This window comes from Pteropus medius, unplaced genomic scaffold (genome assembly GCF_902729225.1).
Source record: "Pteropus medius unplaced genomic scaffold, Ma_sr-lr_union100, whole genome shotgun sequence".
Taxonomy (NCBI): domain Eukaryota; kingdom Metazoa; phylum Chordata; class Mammalia; order Chiroptera; family Pteropodidae; genus Pteropus; species Pteropus medius.
Window position 1 is genome coordinate 7,467,170 of NW_024340696.1, and position 27,903 is coordinate 7,495,072.

The window sequence follows — 27,903 nt, forward strand, 5'->3', positions numbered from 1 at the left end:
CTTGGTAGCTGCGAATATGATCTTTTTTGAAAACAGGATCTTTGCAGATATACTCAGGTTATAATGAGGTCATACTGGAGTAGGAGGAGCCCTTAAGCCAATATGGATAGTGTCCCTATAAGAGAGAAGAGACACAGAGACAGGGATACACAGGAAGAAGACAGCCATTGACAATGGAGGCAGAGGTTGTAGTCATGCATCTACAAGCCAAGGAACACCAAAACTTGCTGGCAAACACCAGAAATTAGAAAAAACAAAAAAAGGATTCTTGCCCATAGATTTCAGAAGGTACATGGCCCTGTCAATACCTTAATTTTAGACTTGTAGCCTCCGAAACTGTGAGACAAAAAATTGCTGTTGTTTTAAGCCACCTGATTGTAGTACTTTGTTATGGAAACCCTAAGAAATGAATACAATCTCCACACCTTGTAATAAGAAAACCCAGGCATCACTTTCAATGCTTCATTGAAAAGACATTATCGTTGTAAGAACTTCTATTGTATAGCCTGGTACTGCTCAGCCTTGGAGAATGCAACCAAGACTATGTCCCAGTTGACTCCACTTTCTCAGATGCTGCTGAACTCAATTCTACCTCAAACAGCTTGCCCAGACCACTGTTTGTAAAGTAGTCTTGTGCCCAAGGATTGTGTAGACAGAAGAATCATGGAGGTCAGGTGGATGGCCAAGTGGAATATGAATGTGCTGACTCTCAAAATCAGGAGAGACTCAAAATAAATGTTAATAATATGGTCGTCATTTAGTATAAAGTAGTCTTGATTTTGTGGTTAACAAATTAATTATTTCAGAGACATTTTTTAAATGTGCTTTATTCTCTTAAGATTGCGGTGAAAAAAGCATTTAACTATCAGCCTGCAAACCGACCTTTGTCATTTTGTAAAAGACAAGCTAAATATTTTTACATGTTACACTTCCTCCCACTTTCTAGAAAAAAAAAAAAATGAGGTTCAGAGCTGCATATGGACCAGAACAGCAGAAGAATAGTGAATGTCCCTCTTCGGAGTTGGTTTCCTAGGGTCAGCAACAGCTCCAGGCATGAGCATAGTAAGTAGGCGACAAAATTGATTCAATAGATGTTTCTTTTCAGTATAGTATAGCAAAGTGATAAGAATGCATATCTAAAAATATATTAAAAAAAATCTTTTCAGTATAGTATAGCAAAGTGATAAGGATGCATATCTAAAAATATATCTTTTTAAGTGCAGCTACGTATAGTGATTAAGAACAGAAATGTTGGAGCCAATATGATGTTTTCAAATCCTGGCTCCACCTCTTAAAAGCTGTGTGACTTAGGTCATGTTTTTATATGTATGTGGGCCTCAGTTTCCTCACCCCTAACAAAAAGATAATTATAGTGCTTACTTTTATAGAGCCATTGTGAGGATTAAAGTGTTTAGAACTGTGACAAATGCTATTGTTGTTTTTATATAAAATAAAAGTAATCCCTGAGAATAACATTATTCACAGGATGATAAACATATAAATTATTTTCTTAAGGATCCTTGAATCCAAATGTACCTGTTTTGTTTTTTTTGTTTTGTTTTTTGGAAGAAAATTGTCTTGCTCAGGTCACACAGTGAAATGGGGGCAGAGAGAGGGGTATAACTTCCAACTCTTAATGGCTATTCTAGATCTTTTGCCATCTTGCACCCTCAATATTTGTTAGCCATGAAGAGATGCCTTTAGCTCTTCTCTTTCTTTCCTCTCAGGCTGGGAGTTTCTCAGTTTGGTAAATTTGGGAATTTAAAAGCAATTTCTTGAGGTTTCAAAGCCTTCCTAGTCCCAGAAGGTAAGAGCAAGGAGGACAGTACTCTTTAGAGCTTTTGAGTTAAAGAATTATATCCTAAAGGCCATGGTCAAGATGTAAACTCTTTATTATACTGGGGCACTGAATAATATATCTTAAAAAGGATTAATCGAGAATGGGACCAGCTCGAGTAGATTAAAATGAGATAATCAGTTTTTAGAAAATGTCATTGGTAGCAAATGACAGAAGAGTTGGAGGAGTGGGGTGTGAGCAGAGTTTACTAAGAAATAACTAGAAGCCAGCCCACAGAACAAGAGAAAGAGTAACAATGCACATGGTACCTTCATATCATGGAATGTAGTTTTTCTTTCTTCAAGGATATTATTAATTGGAAAGAGAAAGATAATGATGGAGGGACAAGAAGGATGAAGAGAAGATGGAAGGTAATGTTCATTGGTACTATGCGTAGGTACTGTTTTGGCATTTTCTTCACAATAACCCTGTGAGCTACTGTTTTTAACCCCACTTTCTGATAGGGAAACTGAGTCTAAGATAGGTTTCAAAACTTACTAATTAGCTAAGAAGAGGCAGGGCTGGAACTGAATGAAATACAGGGCTATTCTATGAGGTCCAGAGTCCTTCTGTCACAATGCCTGGCTCGCTCTCTCTTATAATAACACTTTTCTCTCACTTGCTGAACTTGATTGAATGGATTTTCATTATGAAGCACTTTTCTCTTACCACTTTCCTGCCAAAAACCCATCACTCCGGATTAGAAAGTACTTGACTGCAAGTCAAAGAGAGAAGAGAAATTGCTCTTCTTTAGTTAACTATATTTAGCACAAATTAACTGACTAGCAGGTTTATCTTAAATGATGCTGGCACTATTCACGGGGCCTGGACTACTACTGAAAATACAGATGCTAATTGTGCTGACAGCACTCAGAACAACTTTGACTTTCAGCTCATTCTAATCGAAAGCCAGACTATAGCGCCTTGTTTCATGTGAATTTGTATGAACCAGAAGTTTATCTTAAATTCTCAGCCTTATGATCATACTCTTTGCTGTGTTTAACATATTCGCTTCCCTGAATAGCTCAGTTGTTTGAAAATTCAGTTCATCCATGTTTATTGAAAAGAGAGAAAGAGATCACTAAAAAGTATTAGAATCCACTTGGGAGGCTCACTTATACTGAAAAACAAAATTATACGAAAATTCATGAATGGAAGAAAATGTGATATCTTCTATTTCACACTCTCCACATGACCCAAATAATCCCAAACAAAAGAGAAAAGGTAATAGTGAGTTTGTGGCTGAAGGTAAAGACATTCACATTCAAACTTAAAAATTTTTATGACCAGAATGAACATTATCTTTACTGATAACGGTAGTTAAAACAGGAATAAATTTTGTAGGTTCATAAATTTTAATATATGCAACCATGAAATTTTCCTTGAACTTTCACTGGCTACCAGATGCTTTTGTTAATGATGATAATTAGGGGTTCTTTAAAGTGCATAGCCTTGTAAATAATGTTGTGTTTTGCTTTTGTGTGTTTTAAAAAAAATATCTTCTATCTACCTGCAATTTCTATCTCTACTCTGAGGCACCAAAAGATGACATTTATTAATTGACAGTAATTGGTACTGAATATGTACACAGCAGAATGAAAGATATAAGGAAATGAAACACTTAAAAAAGTTACTTAATGTTAGCTTGCACATCAGTTCTGGTTCTCTCACTTATTAGTGAATAAATGACTTTTGGCATGTAATTTATATCTGTAAGCAGCAACTTCCTCAACTCGTAAGAAAAGAAAAAAGAAAAAAATAATAGCGGTCTTCCTTAAAACAACATCTATGAAGAGTAAATGAAATAACATTCGTAGTTGTTCAGCATAGTTTCAGCCATATAATGCTCAAGATATGATATCTTTTAAAAATTATTATGGACAAAAATAAAAAGAACTACTAATTTCATATTATTTCATTATTTTCTGTATAACAATTGACTAGATATATAATTAAACATTTTTTCTTTAATTTATTGTATCCTTTGATATATTTCCTTAACTTTTTTTATATACTGTTTTTGTTTACATAACTGTTCTTATTTTGTTTATGATATTTTGCTTCCTGCTTTTCAAATGTAGTATTCTGTCAGAAACACATTTACATATTATCTGTGCTCTGTGGCTAAATTGTATTTCATGCAGGACGGATATCGGATAATTACATTTCAACCACAGGCTGTGGTAACCAAGTCATGAAATTTATAAATCTTAATGCTTCATTCATTCCCTGCCCAACTCAGTTCTGCTATCTTTTAAAACTATCCACTTATGCTTCCCAACAGATGAACCCCTCCTTTAGACCATCTTCACTTCCTTTATTTCACCTGACGATAACAACAGCTGCTTTCCTGAGATCTCTACCTCAGATCTTGCCTCCTTTATTTCAATCACCCCTTACCCTGTAAACAAAGTAAATTTCAAATATGACTACTTTGTTTGTTTGTTTCTCAGAGCTTTTCCATTTTGGATCTCAAAAAATGCACTTAAACTCATTGACCTCAAGGAAAAAAGTCCAAAGTCCATGAGGTTTTTACAAAGCCTGTAAGATCTGGCTGTCCTTTAAATGTATTGTTCCTAAGTATAGATGAATGTGATCCTTCGCAGAACTTAATTTTTTTAAAGAATTGGATTAAAAGAATTCAAAGTTAACATGAAAAGGTAAACATCCTCAAATATCCAAGAACATTTAAGAAAATAAAGAATACTTAAGAAGGATGTGCTTTTTGATACTACGTGAACTAGATGATTGCCTTAAATTCAAAATTGTGTGATATTGGTTCAGAAATAGATGAATAGGCTGCTGTAACAAAACCAGAATCAACAAATAGAATAAAGTAAATATGAAAACAATATGCAACCAAGGTGGCAGTTTAAATCACAGAAAGAAGGAATAATAAATTTTAATAAATTTTACTAGAATAAATAACTTCTCATTAGAAAGAAAAATAAAGCTTGATTTTCTTCTTCACATCATATACAAAATTTAAAAACCACATACAATGATTAGTAAATGCAAAAATAAATAATTAAAATAATTTAAGCCGAAGCAGAACTGTGAGTCTATAGAAAATAGGATTTGTGTATAACTTATGGGTAGGGGACATTTTTGACTATGACAATACAACTAGAACCAGGACGTATGTAGATGTTTATAAATGTAACTTTATAGTGCAAAATAAACGTTATAACAGTTGTAAGATTAATAATGGCATTAAAAAAATGTTTACAATAAAATATACAACAAAAAGTTATTATACTTACTATTTGAAAAACTTCATCTACTCATTCGAAAAAACCAAACAACCTTATAATAAAGCTGTCAACTGGATACAAATAAGCAACTTTCAGAAGAGAACTGAAAATGTCCAGAAAATATGTACGAAGGTGCTCAATCTCAATTATAGTAAAGAAAATTAAAAATAAAGCAACGATTAAATACAGTTTTATCAGATTGGCAATAATTACAAAGAGTAGTAAGACCCACTACTTGCAACAATGTGGACAACCGTTTTCCCAACCGTTTTGACGCCGGGAATGTGAATTGTTATAAAATTTTGCCAAAGTAGTCTGTTTATGGCTGGTCAAATTAATATTGCAGAATATAACAACAAAACAATCTCATTTATGGGATACTTTTCTATGGTACATAGGCAGAAGTAACGAGATTTTAATATATAAAATGAGGGATTATATATAGGTAACAAATATAGAACAAGCACATGTGTGCTTGTAGTGGAAAAAAATGCAGCTGAAAAACGTGTTTGTAGCTGAAAAGATGTGGAGAAAACATCGAGCATGTGAATATATGTCTGTAAGAGAAAGTGGTTGAATAAAACTAATGAATATCCATTCTACAAATATAATACAAATATTAAAAATTATAACTAGGCTTTTTGGACAAAATGGCTAACTTACTGTACATGTTTTTCTCTCTTCTTGTAAAGACTTAATTAAATAATAGTAAAGAAATAAAATGGATATAAATCAAAATAAAGAGTGAGAGAGAGGTGGGCTATTAAAAGATGAAGTACTTTAACACATTTTCACAAGACAGTAAGCAGATGGAAGATGGAAATCTGATACAGGAAATTGGAGAAAGCTACAACAGATAATAGAGGTGAAAGAAACTTTATAGCCAAGATAAAAAACAATTTGCCTTGAAAAATGCTACAGAAGTCAAAAGTCCAGAATTTAGGAATTCTAGGTACAATGATGGATAGGACTGATGCTAAAAATAGGAATGTTACCTGAAAGGTTATATAAGATTAGACAACAGTTTTATCCACAGAATTGTGAGAAAAAAACTTTTTTTTGATAAAGCAACTGAAAAAAATTGATGTAAAATACACTTAATATCAATGTAATATGAATTAGTTTGTCCATACTTTATGCATTTACTTGAGCTTTTATTTTTTGTTCACTGTTATATTTTAATATTATCCTGTTTCAGTTCTGAAAGTATAAAGTATGAGTTGTGGTATACAGGCTTCATTCTAGATGCTTGAGCCTAGCATTCATTCATTCATTGATTCATTCATTCACCAAAAAGTTATTGAGTATCCACTATCCTGAGTTATGAAGAACATTAAAAACTTAGGTGAAATGTATAACTTACCAGAATAATCTTAATCGCCAAAATTAAATTAAGAAAAAATAGAAAACCTGAATCACTAAAGAAATATATCAGTAGTAAAAAAATCTCACACACCAAAAATGATGGTTCACAGATGAGTTCCCCAAATATTTAAAGATTAAATACTTCTAACAAATTCTTTATAAAAGGAAACATTTACCAACTCATTTTACAGACACCGACATTATACAGCACTAAGATCTCATTTTAGAGATTAGAAAGCAGAAGGTCAGAGAGGTCATTCTATTTGCCAAAATTATTTATAAATTTTAATGCAACAAACTACCATGTCATATGTGTCTTTCCCCAGAAGAGATAAAAGTTGACATAAATAATAGGAATTTAACTTAAAGATATTTGAAAATCTGCCATCAATTACAAATAATGCTTTCCCTACTATCTAGTAGAGGTTTATCCGAGTCAACAAGCTTTTGAGTTAACAGAAACTGAATAGAAATTTTTCTATAATCAGTCAACAAACGATATGTTGCAACTCCTTACTGGCAAGGTCCGAAAGGGAGATGAAAAAGAGTACTCTGTCCCTCAAGAATTTAAAAAATGTCGACAAATAGGCCACCAAAAATGTAGTAAACAATGTCACAAAATGAATGATGCAGATAATAAGGGCCACGGGAGATTTCCAGGTGAGGAAAAATTCCTTGGGCTGGCTGGGACAAGTTAGTCTTCATGGAAGAGGGGAGGGATTGTTAGGTAAATAGATAATGAGGAAACAAAAGGACAACTCAGTCACTCAAAAGTTCTTGCTATTCATGGTATCCATTTCTGTTTTTTCTTTTTCTTTTTTATTGTGGTAAAAACATTAAATTTACCCTCAACAAAATTTTAAGTGCATAATGCAATATTCTTATCTGTAGGTATAATATTGTACAGAAGACCTCTTAGAGTTATTAATCTTGCAGAATGAAACTTTATACCTGTTTAATAGCAACTTCCCATTTTCTCAACCCTGAGTCTCTGGCAACCACCATTCCACTCTCTGTTTCTATGAGTTCGACTATTTTAGATACTTCATGTAAGATGAATCATGCAGTATTTGTTCTTTGATTAGCTTTTTAAGCATAATGTCCTTAAGGTTCATACATGTCAAATATGACAAAATTTCCTTCTTTTTAAAGGCTGAATAATATTTTGTTTGTATATACAACATTTTCTTTATCCATTCCTCTGTTGATGGACATTTAAGTGGTTTCCACATCTTGGGTATTGTGAATAATGCTGCAGTGAACATGAGAGTGTAAATATCTCTTTGAGATCCTAATTTCTATTTCCGGGGAAAGTACCCAGAAGAAGCAAGATTTCTGGATCATATGGTAGTTTCATTTTTAATTTTCTCAGAAATATCCATAGTGATTTCCGTAAATGCCATATCATTTTATATTCCCAACAACAGTGAATAAGGGTTCTAATTTCTCCACATGCTTGCCAACACTTGTTATCTTTTTTTTTTTTTCCCTGCCATTCTGCTAGCTGTGAGTCGATAGTTTACAGTGGTTTCAATTTGCATTTCCTTGGTGATTAATCTTGTTGAACAATATTTCATTTACCTATTGGCCATTTATATGTTTCTTTAGAGAAATGTCTATTCAGGTCTTTTGCCTAATTTTTAATTGGATTGTCTCTTTACTGCTTAATTACAGGAATTTCTTATATATTTTAGATATTAAATCCTTATTAGATATATGACTTGCAAATACTTTCTACCAATTCCATGGGTTGCCTTTTCATTTTGTCATTTCCTTTGCTGTAGAGAAGTTTTATAGCCTCACTTGTCTCTTTTGCTTTTATTGGTGGTACTTTTGGTATCATATCCAAGAAATTACTGCCAAGATCAATGTCATGAAGATTTTCTCATTTTATCTTTTAGGAGTTTTACAGTTTCAGCATGGTATCCATTTCTAAATAAACATATTCAAAAATTTTAGCATAGAAGCACTGTGAACATACAGTTACCCTTGATAGATTTTTATTCAATTTTCAGACCTCAAAAGTTTTTAAGAAAGATGAGCATTTTAAGATATATACAGAAACATTATTACAGAAATAAAATATGTATAATCAAAGTAGGTTAAATCACAGATAAAATGTTAAGCTCCAAAAACCTCAATTTTTCTAAGGAACTGAGAGCTGAGAAATCAGGATTTCATAGAAATAAAAACTATAGCTATGAAATTTGATAGGGTTATTTTTTTTAAATATAATTTGTCAGTAGACAGGCATAACTTTTTACTTGATATTTTCTATTTGTCTCAGGTAGGAATGTGCACAGATATTTATGTTGCTTTATTTTTCTAAGTCTAAATGTATTTTTCCCAATCCGGCTCTGTGACCCTGCTTGCTAATGGTGACCATTCATTCATACCAGACATTTCTGATGAGCACCTCTCCATTTCTGGGATTTTGCAGGCATCTTGGAGTTTATGTTGTCTGAATATTCCAAGCTAAACTTCTGGTCTTCAGCCGATCGCGGTCATTGATGGCATGCCCACGCTCACATGGACCATTCAAATACCTGATATCCAGCTCTCTATCTGACAATCTTGGAAGTGAAAACTTTCACTATAGCCCCAACTCCAAGACAGCCTTCATCCCCTACCTTCCTGACCTATGGAACTTAAATTCATTCTTTGAATCTGAAACAAAATATTTTGCTCTTTTCTCCCATACACACATACCTGCTCAGGCTTTAAAAATACACTACTGTTTTTTTCTTCTTCAGAACATGGGGGTAAAAAAAAAGTTTCTTTTCTCTGGTGATGTAGCACAAGAAAAAAATATATAAGATTTTTTTTTCTTAAAAGTTCAACTTCTGATGTATTTTTTAAACCTATGTTTCCAATTAAGTATTTGAGCATCATGTTATGAAAGTGGAAATAAAGGTGGAATCAAGATTTTTAAAATCTTATTGAGCTCCTTTGGTTTTCATCTTGTGTGTTGGTTTGTTAAATTACAATTGTCAAAGAAATACCAAAATATCTCCACAGCCCCTCAGGAGAACAATCTCACCTTTCATGTAGGCAAACCTGGACATGGGCAGAAAGGATTCTGGATTTAGGCTAAAAGGTAGAGTGGAAAACTGTGTCAAGTCTAATGGCAGTATAATCAGTGTCTTTTTTTTTTTTTTTTTTACTAAAATTACTTGGGAAAGGCACCCCAGGAAAGCATTAGTCCTTTGAGGCTTTCATATTGGGCACCTTTTGTTTGTATCCAGGGTGATGAAAAGATTTAGTAGAGTGAGGTTTCAGTTATATCTCATTTGCAGGTGTCAGGGATAAAGTGCTACTAACGTACTGAGTAAAATTTCCACAGTAACACAAATTTCTATGTAAATTGATTATTCTCCTTACATCACCTCAGGAAAGATGGAGAGAAAAGGGCTAACCGGAAGGAAATCTCTGCCTTCTTGTGAAATGCAATGCAAAAAACGGTTTCCTAAAACAATGAAAAGGGGGCCCACAAGGAGGATATAACCAAAATTGCTGCCAATCTGAAAATCTCAACCAGACAGACAACTAGAGACTTTCTCCTCCAAATTTAAACCAGAGCAACAATCACCAATCAATGCAAAACACTCCAGGACAGAAATTCATTTGAATGGCATAGCTGGACACCTGGTACTCCTGTCTGGTTAGCTCATCAAGCTTAGCTGTTCATTTCATTAACATGGCACATTTTACTTGGCTCGATTACATAAAATTGAATTGTAAAAAAATTGGATTGGAATATGATATAATTTTTGGTAGGCCAGGGAGATAACATTTTTCTGTAATCCAACATAATTTTTATTTTAAACTAGTAATTTCTCAGAGCAGCAGAAAAGTAATGTCAATCAAATTGGAGCCTTCGTTTTTTATGGATTTTGTTTAAGATCTTACCTCATTCCAAGGCAAGATGTTTGGGAGAACGGGGAGAAATTGTTTATCAGTATCTCTTGAGTTGTCCATCATCTCAAATGATCATCTATCACTGATTTCAACGTCACTTTTGTTTTTCTGGCTTCTGTGGATCTGCAGGATCTTCTCTGCTATGTCTATAATACAGAAGAAGACTTAGAAATGTCTATAGCCTATCCAAGAGCTCATCTTTATGGGGGCATATTACCTCCTTAGGGCTCTGCCTAGAGAAAAAGCACAGAGCTTCCCCCTCTGGATCAAGCTTCTTTCCATCTCTTTTACCCCAATGTGGGAGAATCTGTTTTTTGGTTGCCACAGAGATCCCATTTTCTTTCAGAGATATGATTTAGTTCCTAATGGAACTCCATCTCAGGACAAATTTTTATGATGGCTCAGGTTCCAGTTCTCTCATAACCATGGGCTTTTTTCAAAATCACTCACTAAATATAAGGTCACTTAATTTTAGATGCTGTTGATACGACTTTGTCTACATCCTTTGACATTTCAAGTATGTGTGTTTACATAAGCCATAGACCCAGGCAGTAGCCATAATGTGCTTTTGACTACATTTCAGTGAATAGTGAGTCCTGCACCTACCCCAGGTTTTATGCAATTTACTCGACTCTGGTCTCCTGCCATGCACCTGGAGCCATGGCTCCCATTACTCTGCAGGAGGCAAATCCTAGCTTCGACCAGACCCAGAGCCCAGCAGGCCCTGGCTCCAGTCCCCGATTACTAGTTCACTACTGATTTTCTATTGCCTTCCTGTTCCGTGGATATATTTTTCTTGTTTTGAGTTTGCCATATCTTAATTTTTTTCTCATTCTTTTAAAACTTATTTTTTTCTGTTGTATTTAGAGTTGATAGAGAAGTTCAAGCCAACTCTCATTTAATGTCATCCTGACCCTTAGTCCCAACTTGTGGGTTTCTGATCATTTACTTCTCAGAGTGAATTTGGGTACTGTGCACATGAAGACCCAAAGAGATAGGCAAATAAGAATCCAACCTGTTCACAGCCCATTTGATCCAAGAAGGAAGATTAAATGTAATTATATTCTACTAGTTCAATGGAGATGCAAAGACAGAATTAAAACACTGAAAAATCTTTTTTGTAATGAAGCCCTTGTTCAAAAACAAAATCTCAAGAAGAGCTGTGATTAAATTACCATGGTATTGGTATGACTATGAAGAAAAAATGAAACACAGCCAAATGATGCTATAAATCTATGTTTTGAGATTAATCTTTGCACACTTACTCATAAGTAAAATGTAGCCTTAATTTCATTCATCTTAAAAGAGAGAAAAAAAGCTAGCTAAGTATATGTCATTCAAGAATCTAGAAAAATAACTAGAATAAGTGATGTAATAAAATTACTAAACCAAAAAAGCTATTTTCTTTAAAATGTTGATGAAAATAAAACAAGATTTTAAATATCTCATTTTACTGAGATTAATACTCAAAAATGATGATATTTTTATGCTTTTAAAAAATAAAATGATATTAGGAACAATTTCATGATTAAAAAACTTGAAACTGTAGATAAAATGAGTTTTAGAGAAAATTTAAGTATAAAAATGACATAGAAGAAACAGCTAACCTAAATAAATCAGCCTAAATAAATTAACCTAAATAAATAGTGTAATGAATATATAGTCAAACTTATAAATCCCCAGTGCCCCCAAATTACCTGATGGAGTTGTGATTCTGGCCAAACCACCAAGGATCAGATAATCCTTTTATACATTATGACCTTTCCAAATATTATTTAAAAAGGAAAAACTGTCTAACAAACTTTATTATTGTCTTTAGTCTCTGGTGATAAGATGGTCCATTTGCTGATAAATTATTGGAACCATTATTAGAGTTTATTATTATTGCTGGAAAACTAAAACAATATTCAAATATCAATGGAATAGAAAAGTCAACAGCAATCACAACAAAAAAGAGTTAGAAAACAAATATTCATAAAGCAGAAAAATCTTTAAGATACTAAGAAATCTAACAAAATGGAAGCAAAACATATGGAAAAAATAATTATAAAATATTAGTGGAAGATATACGTGCCAACCAAAACAAGTGGTAAAAATCTTATTATTATAGACAGGAAAATTCATAGCAGTAAGGCTATCGATTTTTCCAAAATTAACGAACAATCTTCCTCGAGAATTTTTATGGTTTATAACAAACTAATTTTATAACTAATGTGAGTATGTAACATCCAGAAATACTCAAAGTATCTTATAGGGGACTTGTCTTAACAGATATAATTTTTTTATAAAGTTATAACAATTAAGATAGCATAATATTGGTACATAATATTATGAGAGAATTGACAGCTGAGGTAGATACTTATAAAAATATTTTTATAGCTTATAAATATTATAGCTTAAAAATATATCAAGCTTATAAAAATATTTTTAAACAACTTTACAAAAGTATATTTTGCATACAAAAATCACACATTTAAAAAATAATAATTTGATGTTTTACATTCGTATAAACCCATGTAATTGCCACAATCATATATATGATCAATGCAAAAATTTTCTCCTATTCCTTTTTAATCTGTTTCTCAAGGCCCTCTCCCTTCTAAGAGACCAAAGGTCTCCTTGTTATCATTATAGATTGGTTTGTATTTTCAAGGGTTTTCTGTAAATGGAGTCATAGTGTATATGTATTTTTTTGGTGTGGCTTATTTCATTCACCATAAGTGATTCATCAACGGTGTCAGTTATATCAATAGTCACTCACTTCTTTTTATAGCTAAGTAGTATTCTATTGAATGGATGTATCACAATTTATCTGTCAATGCTTGATAGACATTTGGATCATTTCTAGTTTTTGGCTATTAAAATAAAAACTACTTTGAAGAATTGTGTAAAAGTCTTTATATGGACATAGGCTTTTATTTCTCAGGTACAAATTTAGAAGTGAAGGGGCATGCTTAACTTTTTAAGAAACTACCTAATCATTTTCCAAAGTACTTGTACTACCGGGAATAAATTAGAGTGGATTTTTTTCATGTCCTTTTGAAATAGTCTGGCATGGCCAAATTATTTTGTTATCGTCATTATAGCAGGTGCACAGTGGTACCTCATTTTGGTTTTAATTTACATTTCCATAATGACTAAGGGTGATGAGTATCTTTTCTTGGAATTTTTGCCATTCATAGATATTATTTAAGGATAGTGTCAGTTCAAGTAACTGTCAGTTTTTATTTTGTCTTATGTTTTTTTATTATTGAATTTTGAGAGCTCATTATATATTCTGAATAGAAGTACTTTATCAGATACATTATTGTAAATATTTGCTGACTGTTGTGGTTTTTCTCTTAATTTTCTTAACAGTGTTTTTCAAAGAGCAAAAGAAAGCTTCTAATATGAAAGATAAAGACCAAAACATGCAGACATAAAGTGACTTGAAAGAATAGAAATCAATTCAGGGAGAAAAAAAAGTTTTTTTAAAAAATCTTCTCAAGTATTAATATTCTCAGAGAAAAGAGGAGATATACATTTATGAAAAATAGGATAATAGGAAAAATAAATATTCAGAAAACAAAAAAAAATCTCCATGTTTGAAAATATGATAGCTAAAAAGAAAATACTTTTAAAAATAGGAGGAATGGAAAATAAATTTGAGAAAACATCCCAGAATTAACAGAGAAATGAAAAATAAGAGTGAAAATGATAAGAAAATTAGAGCATCATACAGGATGTCCATGGTCTGTATAACAGGAATTCAGAGAGAGAGAGAGAGAGAGACAGAGAGAGAGAGAGAGAGAGAAAGAAAAAAAAGAGAGAGAATACAAAATAAACAAAATAATTTAAGAAAAAAATACATCAAGTGCTGAGCTCAATGGCTGAAAAACGAGTCCATACCAAGGCCTATCATTGTGAAATCTCATAACACTGGATACAAAGAAAAAATTCTCTAAGTTTACAGGGGCAGCGGGGGAGAGAGATTGAAGGACAATTTTCAAAATTCTAAAGTAAAATTACTTCCAACTATAGAATTTTACTACCAGGCCAAAAAAAAAAAAAAAATACAGGGTAAAGACATTTTCAGAAAAGCAAAAGCTCAAAACGTGTACCATCTATGCACCTGTCTCAAGAAGTTATTGAAAGTCTTGCTCTAGCAAAAAGATAAACACAACCAATAAAGAAGCCATTACATGACAAAGGTAACTGAAGATCCAGCACAGGAGAGCTTAATGAGATATCTCAGAGTAACAGCAGTGTACTTTAGAGCAGTGTGACTGGAGAAGTACAGGTGCATACTGAGGGCCGTCATCACTCATATTTTTTAAAAGACTTTTTTAGAGCAGTTTTAGGTTTGCAACAAAATTAAGAGGAAGATACAGAGATTTACCATATACCCCCTACCCCCGCACATGCACAGATAACCATTTATCAACATCGCTTACCAGAGTTGTGTGCTTGTTGTGCTGGTTGTACATTTGTTACTGAAGATGAACCTACATTGACACAATGATCACTCAAAGTCCATAGTTTACCTTAAGGGTCACTCTTGGTGTTGTTCATTCTATGGGTTTGTACAAATGTGTAATGTCATATTTCCATCATTATAATATCATACAGAAGATTTTCACTGTCCTAAAATTCCTCTGTGCTCCACCTATTCTTCACTCCCCTCTCCCCACCTTCTGGTAATCACAGATCTTTTTACTATCTCCAAAGTTTTGCCCTTTTCCAGAATGTCATATAGTTGGAATCATACAGTATGTATCCTTTTCAGATTAGCTTCTTTAAGTGCATTAAGTAATATACACTTAAGTTCCCTCCCTGCCTTTCCATGGCTTGATAACTCATTTCTTTAGCACTGTATAATATTCCATTATTTGGATGTACCACAGTTTATTTATGTGTTCACATACGGAAGCACCTCTTGGTTGCTTCCAAGTTTTGGCAATTTATGAACAAAGCTGCTACAAACATCCATGTGCAGGTTTTTGCATGGACTCATATCATTTTTCAAACTTAATGACAAGACATCAAAGTGATCTTCGCCTAGGTCCTCATCTACATTCAGCTTATGTTCACCACATGTGGATAGAGTTGTGCTTTCTACTCTAAGCCCTCCTTCCCAGATCAGTCATGGGCACTCTTTTCACCCAGCAGAACTGTTTCATATTTATCTTTTTGCAAAAATTTTTATATTATAGTTGGTATACAATATTATATTAGTTTCAGTTTTACAACATAGTGATTAGACATTTATATACCTTCGGAAGTGATCACCTTGATAACTCTAGTACCCACCTGGCATCGAATATAATTATATTATTGACTGTATTTCCTATTCTGGACATATTTATGTTTCTAATGATTTTTGAAAGAAAGCCAAAAAAGGTTAGAAGTTGAAAATACTGAGCAGTCCATCCTCCCTTCTCATAATCCTTCTCAGTATCCAGTACCTGGCCCACACCGCTGACCTGCCTCAGCAAACCACATGTTCCTAGGTCTCCCTCAGGACTCTTGCAAGAGTTAGTGATAACAAATTACCAAGGAAACTGAAGCCAGAAACTGAAGCCACCATTTTAAAATCTTGTTTCAGCTGAACTGATAAACTGTCTTTGAACAGCATCCTGTGAGGAAACAAGATCAGTAAAGCGAGTTATGATAAAGTACATAGTGGAAAGAAAAAGAGGATTACTCTCAAGAGCTTGGAGCCCAATAAACCCTGGTCTCCACCAATGCTATTGTAGCATCTTCACTTACAGAGGCAGCCGTCATCCTCTGAGGCTTCTCTGATGGGTGGGGCTGTGCTCATTATCCTGCATAGCAAAGGAGTCTCTACCCACCTCATGGCTATTTCTGCATTGCTTATTATAAATAGATCCTTTTCAAAGTAGTGTCTGTTACACATTTTCACTATCTCCTTAACCATCTCATACAAAATTATGCATACCGCAGTACTGAAGAATTGTATCTTGAAATGGACTGAATTTACTGTTTTATCTCAGATAATACTAATTTTAATCTCTGGCCTTCAGCGTTGGCACTGTGCACAAACAAGCAGGAAGACAAAGTAGCTCAGAAGCCTCTTAAATAACAGCATTATTCTCTCTGGAATTCTGTTAAGTGCGATGAGAAGCTATGGTGAATTTTGAAGGTTTTGTAATTATTACTTTTAACACTTTGTTTAGTATTTTATCAAATTTTAAGATAGCAAAATTTTATCATTTTCTCCATATTTTAATCAATGATATTTGCGACATTAAAAAAATTGCCAAATGGTGCTGTCACTGCCTGCGTGGACAATATTGTACTATATAATACACAATTTTTCTATTGTGAAGAACCCTTGAATCTAAAAAAAAAAAAAGTCAAACTCATAGAAACAGAGAGTAGAATGATGGTTGCCAGGGGCTGGGGGTAGAGGAAATGGGAAGATGCTGGTCAAAGGGTACAAAAGTTGAGTTATAACATGATAAATTCTGAGGAGCTAACATGTGGCATGGTATCTAGAGTTAATCATACTGTACTATATACTTGAAATTTTATAAAATTAAAATTTCCAAAAAGAAAAAATGTAGCTATGTGCAGTGATAATATATGCTAATTGACTTGATATGGTAATCATTTCACAATATATTTGTTCATCAAATCGTACTGTACACTTTACATATATATAATATTATCTGTCAATGAGATCTCAATAAATATCAACAAAAGACTTTCAAAACCTCATATACATTTTAGAATCTAAATAGTTTTTTATGACAGGAAATGATTTGAGGAAAAAGTCTTCACGCTACGGTTGAGGGACATAACTTTGTGGTGTCTTCTTCCCAGCAAACAGCTAAAAGTTGACAAAGCTAGAACCTGAACCCAAAAGTTCTGACTCCATATCAAATGCTTTTTCTGCACTACTCGGCTTCTGTTTATGCAGCAGTTCATCTGCCAGGGAGGAAGTTTCCTGCCTGCCTCTGAGCTGGTGAATGCCATTGAATTATTTGTTCATTTAAAAAATATTTGTTGAACTCCTACTGTATTTCAGGTGTTAAATAAGACCCATATGGTGCTTGCCCCTCCTGACATTTTACTGTCTGACAGGGGCAAATATGTGAAATTAAAAAGTAATATAAATAATTCTTTAGTTATAAATTTAATAAATTGTTTTGAAACAGAAATGTAGGCTGCATGAGTGTGTGCAAAAGGGAAGTTAACTTCATTTAGGATGGTAAGACTCCTCTAGGAGCATTGATGCTAAGACTTTAAAGACAAGTAGGTACTTTCAGGAAGTTAGGATTGCTATGAACTAAATGTTTGAATTCACAATTCATATATTGGAATTCTAACCCGCAATGTGATGGTATTAGGAGGTGGAGCCTCTGGGAGGTGATTGGGTCACGAGGGCGGAGCTCTCATGAGTGGGATTAGTGTCCTTATAAAAGAGACCCCAAAGAACTCTCTTGCCCCTTCTGCCATATGGGGACATAGGGAGAAGACAGACATTAATGAACCAAGAAACACGCCCTCACCACACACAGAACCTGCTGGCCCCTTGATCTCAGACATTCCAGCCTTCAGAACAGAAATAAATTTCTGTTGTTTATAAGTCACCCAGTCAGTGGTGTTCTGTCGCAAACTCAGAGAGGGATGAACAGAATCTTCTCAGGAAGGACAAATGACTTTCCTACAAGAGCCTCACACAGTAGAGTACATCTTTGTACATTAGGAGGAAAAAAAAAAAATGAAGTCAAATGTTGGTAGACTATACAGAGTGAGGGGGTAGACCACACTCACAGCTGAAGAAAAGCCCTGCTCCACATCTGTCTTAAGAGAGACACTCTTATCTATTGCTCCATGTTTACTTGCTTCCCAGTACCCAGGAACAGTGATTACCTGAAATAGCTGTTTCCCCTCAGTGCAGAGAGGCATTTTAAATTTCATATAGAATTCACAATGTGCCATTGCAAAGATCCCTGTGTGCTTGTCTATTGTGGTACCTAGAGATGGAAAAATGGGAAAAGATAAATAATCTATCTAAGATTTGGAACACTGTGTAAGACTGAATTTTCTCTGCATTTCCATAAAGAGAAGATTCAAAAAGGAATAAAAATGAAGCTACAGTCCAAAGGAGTAGAGAGGAAAAAAAGATTCACAATTTAAATTAGAACGTTTTAAACTATTCACTTTATAACCTGGCCAAGAACTGAAGTCCCAGTAGTTCTAACAATCAGGGATTTGCACAAGTGCCAGCTGCTGAGGGGGAGGAAATTTTTTTTCCTGTTTTTTTTTTTTTTTTTCTTTTTCTTACAGTAAAACCATGGACCTTAGCTTTTATGCCTTTTTCTCCTGGTTAGTTTCCTCTGTATTTTGGGACCAGAAATTTTTGACTCTAATTAAGTTACTTTTTACTGACACTACCTCTTCTCTGAAGTCTAAAGTCTATGACTTTCTATATCTACCACTCATTCTCTTCACTAGTAGGAATTCTAGAAAGACATGACAATTTTCTCCTGAGGATCACATTTCTTACATATTTCTAACCAGTTACTTCTTCTTTTTTGTTTAGGACTAATTTCAGTGAAAGAATTACATGTATATATTCCTATATCTTTAAACTTCATTGTCCTAATTCCACAAAAGGACTATTTATATCCTAATTATGAAAAATTAATGATGGCGCAAATGCCAGCTCAGCAAAAGATACTGTTTGGCACATGATTACATAGTCACCTATTAATTGAATGAGAAAGTGGCTATGCTGGTACTTATTAATAGCAACATTCTCATCCCTATCAGTACTATATATATTAAAGACTTATCCTGAAACAGAAGAATGCTCTGAAATTGTTTATGAGTAAAATTGCATATAATATATCCATCAGGAACATTGAAAATTGACACAAAGTTAGAGAGAGCTGACAATGCCAGACTTCAGCATACACCATTCATCTTCACCAAACAATATGGAAGGCCAAGCTAAAGGCTAAGATTAGCCTCCATTCTCAATAGCAAATTCAGGGAACACAATAATCCCCACAAAACTCACCTGCATAGATGGATCCTTCCATTGTTATGCTAACTTTTGCACTCCACAAATGTCTTAGTTGACTATTTAAAACATTAGCTCAAAACTGGATTTTCCAATGTCAGGGACATTTCTGAATATATCAGTTTATAGCCACTTTGTAGTCTCTGTCAAAATAACCTAACATTTACTTAACACTTACTACAGTATGCGCTAGGCAAGTCTTTCCTAACATGTAGAACTCTTACCTCACATAATATACTGCTTGGTTTTAGGTAGCACATATCTATACTTAAAAAAAAAAAAATCTAAGAATTGCTCACTTTAATTATATTAGAAAATAGAAGTGACATTCTAAATTTAGGATTTAATACTGTGATACATAGAAATTTCAGAAGATAAGTTAAATAAAAACACTATGAGTATGAGTGATGAGTATTTGGCAATAGTTGTAGTGGTGTGTTTTTTGATCAGGAGGAATATAATAAATGCTTGCTCACCTTTAACTGGGTTAGAAGCTATAAATCCTCAATAACTACATCCATTAATTCAATAAAGTTTTCTTAATTCACAATTTTTGATATTTGTTGTGATCCCTTGCTTCGGTTTTCTTCTTTGCAGAGTCCTGTTAGCCATATGTTGAATTTTTATCACCTATCTTCAATACTTGTTATTTTCTCTTTTTTCCTTTTATATTTTATTTATTTATTTATTGTTTTGACTTCTAATTGTTCTAAGGCATTATGATAGGCAGCCTCTACAGTGATTCCCAATGATCCCACCTCTGGATAGTCACATGATTTCCTGCAGTGTGGACTGGAATTCTCTTACAAGGGATACACTAAAAACAATGGATGTAGTTCTGAGATTAGGTTACAAAAAGCTGTGGCTTCCATCTTCCTTGCCTTCTCTCTCATTTGTTCACCTAGAGAGCCTCACTTAACAAGGAATTGATGTCTAGCCAATAGCCATAGAAGACCTGAGGCATGCCACAGATACAAGAATAAGCTTGAAAGCTAACTCTGTACCATCAAGACTTGAGATGTCTTCATTCAGGCTTACATCTTAACTTTTAGCCTGTGATAGTCTCTGAGCAGAGGCACCTAGTTAAACTGTGCACATGTTCTGACTTGCAAGTACTGTGAAATGAATGGGTTTTGTTTGAAACTACTAAATTTTGAGGTGATTTACAATGCATCGATAATATGGCATTATTTTTTACTTTATTCAATCCTGTGTTTCTTCTACATCAGTATTCATTTCTGAAATTATTTTTTTCTTTTATTTCTAGTTCTTTCGCTATGTTCATGTATGTCATATCAGACTTTTTGTACCCATGATTTATATTGTTCTTTCATGTCTTTATCATTTCCCTAATGTCTTTTAGTAATTTTGCAGGTTACAGTTTTATAGCCATGACTTTATTTCATGTTTTCTATAAAGATATTTTGCTCCTCGTTCTCTCTCTTTATAATAAACTTACATAGGATTTGACTTTGATACTCATTGAGTGCTCAGGTTTATGTGAAATTAGTTTTCCTGAACTTTTTGAAAGTATATTTGAGGTAGTTTTTCTAACTTTATATAGCTCCATCTTCTTTTGTCTTCAAGTAGAGTTATAAAATTTGTCAGCTTTCTTTTGAGTTTTCCTGTCACTGTTTTTCCCCCATCAGCAAATTCTCTTTTCTCCATTTCAGTCATTTCCTATTCTGCTCAGCTTTTTTTCCAGCTCTAGCAGTTTCTTCTCATTGTGGAACTCTGTCCTAGAACTGAGCCCTGGTTGGTCAGTTTTGAGAGTTCACAGACCTTAGCTTGGTCCAGCCCCATTCAGGCCTTGCCAAGAACCCTATGTACTCACCCACAATCAGAGTGGGCAGATTCTCTTCAATTTCAACTGTCATTTTCAAATTAGCCCCTAAACCTTCCTAGTAAATTCCTCTTGGCTATTTGAGGAGTTCTTTGTGTTATGGTCTATAATACTCCCCATTATACTCTCCTATTTTCTGGTACCAAATAAATTTTGTAACTATTGGTGGTTTTCCCTTACCATTTATATTTTGATGTTTATGGGGATAACTTGTACCTAGATTTAGTGTAAATGTCCATGGCTTTTTTATTTCACTATTTGGTTCCTTTTAAGGTTTTTATGTGGGAGTCCAAGAAATTAAAAATTCTACCCCACCACTGCTGTATAGATTGTGCATTCAAACCCCATCTGCTACCTCTTCTCTTTACCAAGGGCATAAACTACAAGAGGGAGGTGAGGTAGAAGGTAACGTGAAAAAAAGGTAAATTTGTTGCAGTGAAGAAATATATTTTTTTTATTTCTATAAAATATGATATATAACAATTACTAATGATTAGCTGTAAAAATGCCTTTCTCCTGTGCTTATATTCCCCCATGGCCTTCTTATTGCTCAGTGAACATGCTCTATGCTTCAAATGAGTCTATTGAGAATAGAATGTTGATTTGTTTAGGCACACAGGTTTCAAGAGTGTCATGGCAGGGAAAAAAAAAAATGTATATCAGTCTTTTTTCTTTTAATCGCAACTTCAGTCCCTGATTAAAAAACAAAAAAATCCAAGTTCTCACATGCCACTTTTATTAATAATAGTTGAAATAGAGATAAAAAAGCAAAAATTACCATTTCAGAAGTAAAAAATATAATGAAAAGAAAAGCTATAATCTTATGTTTTTCTCTGATTCTTTTATTCCTTTGGTATGAGATTATTTAAAAGTTAGCAATATTGTCCAATAACTACTTAGCTGTTACATTACATTTGTTTAGGTACTCTTTTTTTATGACAATGTGGTAGGGAAACAGATACAGTATTCAATTACCAAAGTCAAAATGCATGATCGAGTGCCATTCTGGGCAGTAGTCCATGCCTCTAGAAGAGATCTACTACCTACCAACTTCCTTTTCTCTCCACATTTATGAGCCATTGCTCACAATGTGAAACATACTTTGAGCTGATGAGAAGGAGAGGATTCATCACAACAGAAACAGAATAGACTTGCTCCAAGTCCAGGTCTGATCTTTTGGTCATACATGAAAAATGAGCCTATGAGCAACACAATGCTGAGAGTTTAAATTATAATATAGATTGACAGCATTTTCATCTAAAACGTTCTATGTTACAGACAGCTTTTACTTCCAAAAATGATGGGCTTAACAGCCAGTACATGTGTGTTGTGTGTATATTATGAGTGTGTCTATGTTTATGTACATGCAAGTTTATATCCTTGAAAAAGGTCAGAGAGAGAAAATAAAATAATGAACCCATTCAAACATATTTGATAACTGCCGAGAAATTTACTTTGATATCATTAAAGAAAATGAAAGATATTAAACCTACTGTCCATTTGAACAAGTATCATTCCACACATTTTGAGGAAGAACTGATATCCATAAGGATACCAAAGGATCTTAATTATATTTTTCTTTTTAACTGAAGTCAAGAAGAAGACAAGAGAACCACAATACTATGTAACTGAACAACGTTTGCTAGTAGCGACATGGATATTTAAATCTCTTTATGTTTCGCTGTGAAATTAAGCAAAAAGAAAAAAAGAATTAAGGCTAAGTATCACCTAATGCCAACATTAATGATCTTATCTTAATATTACAATCAGTGTGCTTACAAAATCAATGGCAATAGCTATAAAGAATAGTGTTTGCTCATTACCTAAACAGAATAGTGTTTGATCATTACCTACACTAATACAATTACTAGTAATCCTTCCTACTTTGATTAATGATCATCAAAAATTTTGTGATTGCAGTTTTACAAATAACAGTTGCTTTAAGCTTTATAAAAGTTCTGGGAAACAGTTTATCATAATAGTAGAGAGCAGAGGCTCTGGAGTTAGAGTCCACAGATCAAATTCAGTTAAAAGCTAATTAAATACATGTTTAAGGGCAAGTTAGATCTCTCTAAGTCCTATTTTCCTTAACTGAAAAACTAAAATGTAATGGTTCTCAATAAATATTTGTTGAGTAAGGGACTAAATAATATACTGCCTGTGAAGTCTACGCAGTGACTGCCTAGACCACAGAAATTTATAAATGATAGCTACTGTGAGTATTATGATAAAACTATGAGTATGGCTTATTTTTCTTTTTCAGGTCATGTGTAGTGTATTTGTAAATGGATTGTTTCTTGCATACGAGTGATGAACCAAGTCGAGTCCCATTGATTTGAACATTATAAAACTACAAAGTGAATTTGAAATAAACTTAAAAAAAATATTGGACTATGCCTAATTAAATAAAAACCACTGCATTAAAATTTCAGTATTATCAATTAATCATGTATAATCTTATTTCTAAAAATATTTTTAAAAGAGTTTGAGTTTTAAATTAACTGATTTTTAATTCTCTCAAAATGTCTTACAGTCTTATAGCTCACTAACGCTTAAATAAAGCTTTTCTCTGCCAATTTTCAGGTGGAAAAAAAACACTTACCAAGTAGCAATTTATCCACACAAATAATAATATATATCAGTATTACCAGAATGCTTTCAAACTACTTCTCAATACAGATTGTGGCCAGTCAGAATGAAAGCCAGTTATGAGAAATATATGGTTGTACAAATGCATATCAACTGGATGTCATCCTTAAATATTACAAATACTATAGTCTCTCCTCCTCTTTAACTTGTGGTTTGGTTTTCCTCAGCTTTAATTATCATGGTTAATCATGGTCCAAAAATATTAAATGGAAAAATTAACAAAGAAATAATTTATATATTTTAAATTATGTGTCATTCTGAGTAGCATGATGAAATTTTGGTCCAATCAACTCCACCCCATCCAGAATGTGAATCGTCCCTTTGTCCAGCATACCTACTCAGTATATGCTACCCACCCTTTTGTCATTTAGAAGCCATCTAGATTCAGAGAGAGAGAGAGAAACAGATAGGCAGAGACAGAAAGAAAAACAGAGACCACATTCACATAACTTTTATTACAGCATATTGTTATAATTATTCTATGTTATATTAGTTATTGTTCTTAGTCTCTTACCGTGCCTAATTTATAGATTAAACTTTATCATAGGTATGTATGTATAAGAAGAATGTAGTCTATGGTCATGCCACCCTGAACAAGCCCGATCCCATTTGATCTCAGAAGCTAAGCAGGGTCAGGCCTGGTTAGTACCTGGTTAGTACCTAGGAAGACCAGATGCTATAGGTGTAAAAAATTTAAAATAAGGGATTGTAAGCTGACAAGGTCCTTGCAATCTGTGAGGTCAACCAAGGGTTGCCTCGCCTAAATTAGATAGATAGATAGATAGATAGATAGATAGATAGATATAGATAGATATAGATATAGATGATATAGATAGATATAGATATAGATAGATATAGATATAGATAGATGATAGATATAGATATAGATATAGATATAGATATAGATATAGATATAGATATAGATATAGATATAGATATAGATATAGATATAGATATAGATATAGATATAGATAGATATATAGTTATATAGATGTAGATATAAGGTATAGGGTTAGGAATAGTCTCCAATTTCAGGTATCTGGAGATCTCAGAACATATCCCCATGGATAAGTGGGGACTACTGATATACTTTCTCACCTCTTGTTAGCACTCACCACTCATATTACTCATAGTTTGTATCACAAGTCCAGTTTTCTTAAAGGTTGGAAGTTATGTATAGTTAATAGGCTCCCATCCCTCATACTTAGAGATAAGACAAATAGATATCCCATCCACACAAAACCTATATGTTAATACTAGTGAATCATGCAGGGTCTCTGTAGTTTGAAATAGCACACTCATATTTATAAGAATATCAGAGAGGATAGTACAGAGCCGTAAAACTAGTAACTCTAATAGAGCTGCTATCACCTCAAGGCCTGAAGAAATAGGAGATGAGAGGTCCTCAGCACTGGTTGGAGAGAGTCCTATAGAGAGGGCCATCTTGAGAGGAGCAGAAATGTTTCATGGGAAAACACAGCTAGCCTGGAGCAACCCCCCAGGAGGGAGCCAGAGGACATAAAACCCTATCTTTCTCCTCCCTTCTCCTGATCTCTCACCATGACTTCTTGACCAAACACTGTCAGAAGCCAGAAAGCAAAGAGCCCTTCTCCACTGTGTCCATAAAATTCAGATCTTTAAGGCAAAATATAAAATGAAGACGGCTGGAGAAGAGATATGGAGGGACAGAAAATTGATATTTGATACAACTAGCTTGTCTCTTTCTGTCTCATTTTCAGAGGTAAATATTTGATATTTAACTCTGAAACCAAACAAACTTAAAGATGTTTTGACCTTAGATCGTACTTTGATTTAAATCCTAACAAAAGAGCAAAAACACTAAGAATGGAATAAATATGTGATGCCATCTGTCATCAGACTCTACTACCTGAATTTTTCCCTTTGAAAATTAAATTTCTACTGTTTTTAATATTTAGACATTTACATTATATATCAATCCAGCCTTCAGAATGACATAGGAAGAGTTAAAACTTGGATTTTCCAACTTACTACAAAGACGTATTTTCCTCACATCAAAGAGAGAGAGAGACTGAACACTGAATTAGGAAGGCGTGCTCAATGCTCGCTTGAACAATTGGCTCTGACACAACCAGTCGAATGCTCTAATGAATTCTAATAAAATATTATTACTTCCAAATAAGAACAATCACTTTGCTAACATTTATTATTTAATGTCAACTGGTGATGCCATACTTCGCCCTGTAGGGAAAGAGCTACAAATTGCATGAAGAGTCCACTAGAAAATAAAGTTTCCAGATACAAATAGGGGAATTAATGGAGCAGGAAAGAATTTTAATACCTTGTGAGTAGAGTAACCATCTCCCAAAGACAATGGTAGCCAAATGTTTTCTGGGAGGCTAGGCTCAGCTGGGCTCAGATAAAGCTGTTTACTAGGGAGGGAGAAGAAGAAAATATACCTGGAATCTCCCAAACAAAAAGAATTCTCTCTCTGTGAGGTCCATGGAGGCCAGGAGTGACAGTATTAAAGATATGACACTGTAAGAAGGAATAGGAAAGTCTAGAAATTAATACAGGCAATGGAGTGTGACAGAACCATTTTGCTTGTGGTGAATAAAAATGTATTTTATAATGACAATCAGATAATTTTCCCTAAGGTCTAAAAATCTCACAGTAAAATCAAATTAGAAAGCATCTCTGAACCTCTTGAACATCTTCAAACAAACGGTATAAGAAAGGCAGGGAGATCAGGCTAAAATATCTAAGAACTGGTATTAATGATCTATTGTCAAAAAGATCATTTTGCACCTGCTACTCCAATAAGTCAATATCGTAGTATTCTTTGGATCAGTATACATTTCATTTTCTTATTGAATAAATTGCCTCCTTATAGAAAGTGCAAGTCAGAAAGTGCAGTCCTTTTTAAAGGATCTTAGAGACTCATCATTGACCCAGTGACATCATATAGAATTAGGATGCTTCCAAATGGAATAAGTCATAGGTGATCAAATATTCAAGGATTACTCCAGAAAGGCCTAAATCCTTCCTCCCAGGAGTTCAAAGTCTTCATTTTCCTCCTGTTATTCAACTTTGAAAGATGATCAATGGAATGGAATATACTAGGGTGAGCCATTGACTATTCTGTTCCTCTTGATCTTATGACAATTACAGAAAAGCAAATGATTCTGTAAAAGAAAAACAGAACCATCTGCTTCCAACAACCTAAACTTTCTCAAAATTTACATTGGGGGACTTAGTACTGAAATTTCAGCTCTTAGAAGGAACTATTTTTACACCATTTACACAATCGATTTCTGACATAGAAATCTTATGTAACCTGGTAACTATGTAAGCACGCTTTATACCCACATCCTTGCAAGGATGTGGGTATAAATTCCATTCCATTGATCATTTTTCAAAGGGTTTAGACAGCCACTGCAATGAAAGCCCAAATAGAAGCCTAAATACTCAGTGCCAGGTCCAAAGAACAAATAGAAAACTCAGAAACAATAATGTAATAATTGCATAGAGCATGGATACAAAAAGCAAACTAAAATCTTCATTTGCAATTTTTTAAAGTATCAGCTGAAATCTACCAGCATTTTAAAGGCCTGTGCAATGAGACAAACAGTAAAAACTTATGAAATCATAATTTAACATCTTTAACAAAGTCAGTGATAGACTTATCTATACTTATTTATTTGGATTCCATTGCCACTGAGATTTTCCTGGAGGAGGATAAGAAAGAAAACCTACCTATATAGCTGGATAGAACTCCTGCACTTAAAGATACTTCAGAGGCCATCAAATATCATTGATTCTCAGTCTTCACTATTCATCAGAATCTGCTTAGAGTATTAAAAGAAATGGTATCTACTCCTAGAGGTTCTGGTTCAATTGCTTTGGGATAGAGCTGGTCACTGCTATTTTGTGTGTGTCTCCAAGGTAATTTGGTTGAATAGTGAAGGCTAATAGCCACTGATCTAATTGAATCTGAATCACTCATTCTATAAGTGAAAGAAGG

At 33.8% G+C, this 27,903-nt stretch overlaps 2 long non-coding RNA genes across 6 annotated transcripts in view; one reads left to right on the forward strand and one right to left on the reverse strand.

Annotated features, from left to right (window-relative positions):
- Nucleotides 1–27,900, reverse strand: part of LOC120605301 (uncharacterized) — a 181,108-nt gene extending 153,208 nt beyond the window's left edge. For 2 of the 4 annotated variants that reach the window (XR_005653602.1, XR_005653599.1), the window contains exons 1-2: nt 27,636–27,892; nt 10,366–10,520 (exon numbers count right to left, since the gene is read on the reverse strand). This is a non-coding gene — a long non-coding RNA (uncharacterized LOC120605301). Of the gene's footprint in view, nt 1–10,365; nt 10,521–26,338; nt 26,418–27,635 lie in introns of all 4 variants that reach the window. The other 2 variants (XR_005653604.1, XR_005653606.1) reach the window with 2 other exon arrangements.
- LOC120605280 (uncharacterized) overlaps nt 1–27,903 on the forward strand; it is a 225,130-nt gene that overhangs the window by 172,079 nt on the left and 25,148 nt on the right. Inside the window, exon 3 of one of the 2 annotated variants that reach the window (XR_005653586.1) lies at nt 8,897–8,915. The exons of the other annotated variant lie outside the window; for it this stretch is intronic. This is a non-coding gene — a long non-coding RNA (uncharacterized LOC120605280). Of the gene's footprint in view, nt 1–8,896; nt 8,916–27,903 lie in introns of those variants that run through there. 2 annotated transcript variants of the gene reach the window in all.